This window comes from Galeopterus variegatus, unplaced genomic scaffold, assembly GCF_000696425.1.
Source record: "Galeopterus variegatus unplaced genomic scaffold, G_variegatus-3.0.2 Scaffold6827, whole genome shotgun sequence".
Lineage (NCBI taxonomy): Eukaryota > Metazoa > Chordata > Mammalia > Dermoptera > Cynocephalidae > Galeopterus > Galeopterus variegatus.
In genome coordinates, this window is record NW_007732938.1 from 109,016 (window position 1) to 109,956 (window position 941).

Below are 941 nucleotides of genomic sequence, written 5' to 3' on the forward strand. Positions count from 1 at the left end.
ACTGGGGGGTGGGAGGGGGCTCAGGGACGGGGTGGGTGCAGCTGAACGTGTCGCGGGGTGCAGGGGGACGGCCTCTCATTTCTTCCCACCCAGGTGGGCGGTGGGCTCCTGGGCACCGGCCCTGCCTTGCTGGCTTTCAGCCCTCCGCCACCTCTGTCTCCACAGTGACCTCCAGCCAGCTCCTGTGACCAGCGCGCTGCCTGATGCTGTCCCTCCTGGTGTTTGTGCCCCTGCCCCAGGCTCCCTCGCTGAAGTCCTCGCCCCCCATGGGCCTCTGGCCCTGTCGCTTTTCTCTAAGTAAAGATTCACATCCACCTGGGTCTTCATTTTCTCTTGCGCACCCCACCCTCCACTGCCCCTTGCCCCCTCCACATGAGTGAACCCGGGTGTCTGCACCCCCTGGCCCAGAGGGACCCCTGAAGGGCCCTGGAGAGTGGCCAGCCGGGAGGGGCACTGAGCTGGGCCCTGGGAAGTCATGGCTGCCTCAGGCAGGTGGAAGAGCAGGAATGTGAGTGGGTGAGGAGGGGCCAGCCTCTGCCAGCCTGGCCTGGGGCCACAGCCACGCGGGGACAGGGCCTGTGGCAGTCTGGTCCATGCGCCCCGGTCTTCCACAGTGGAACGAGCCCAGCCCTACACTTGGCTGGATCCAGGCCCCATCTTCCTGTTGCTGGGTGCGCCTCCCTCATCTGGCAGGAGTGTCTGACTCCCCTGGGTTGGCCCCTGGTTCTGGGCCCCTGCTGCCCATGGCTCCTGCCCAGATGCTTCAGTCACGAGCATGAATGAGCGAATGAAGAAATGAGTGAATGTGAGCCTCTGAGTGGGAGTGGGACCCCTGGGGGCCGGGGGAGCCCTAGCTGGGAGGGCCTGCCCAGCCCAAGCACGGCCATCCACCCATTCCTTATCCAGCTCTGTAGCCAGCGGAGAGGTGAAAGGTCTGAAGG

The 941-nt window shown here is 65.5% G+C and overlaps 1 protein-coding gene across 2 annotated transcripts in view; it reads left to right on the plus strand.

Annotated features, from left to right (window-relative positions):
• The window catches only part of CALY (calcyon neuron-specific vesicular protein), a 7,766-nt gene extending 7,452 nt beyond the window's left edge, over nucleotides 1-314 (plus strand). For both annotated transcript variants that reach the window (XM_008591306.1, XM_008591305.1), the window contains exon 6: nucleotides 166-314. The gene's annotated coding sequence lies outside the window, so the exon portion shown is untranslated. The remainder of the gene's footprint in view (nucleotides 1-165) is intronic.
• The last annotated feature ends 627 nt before the right edge of the window (nucleotides 315-941 follow it).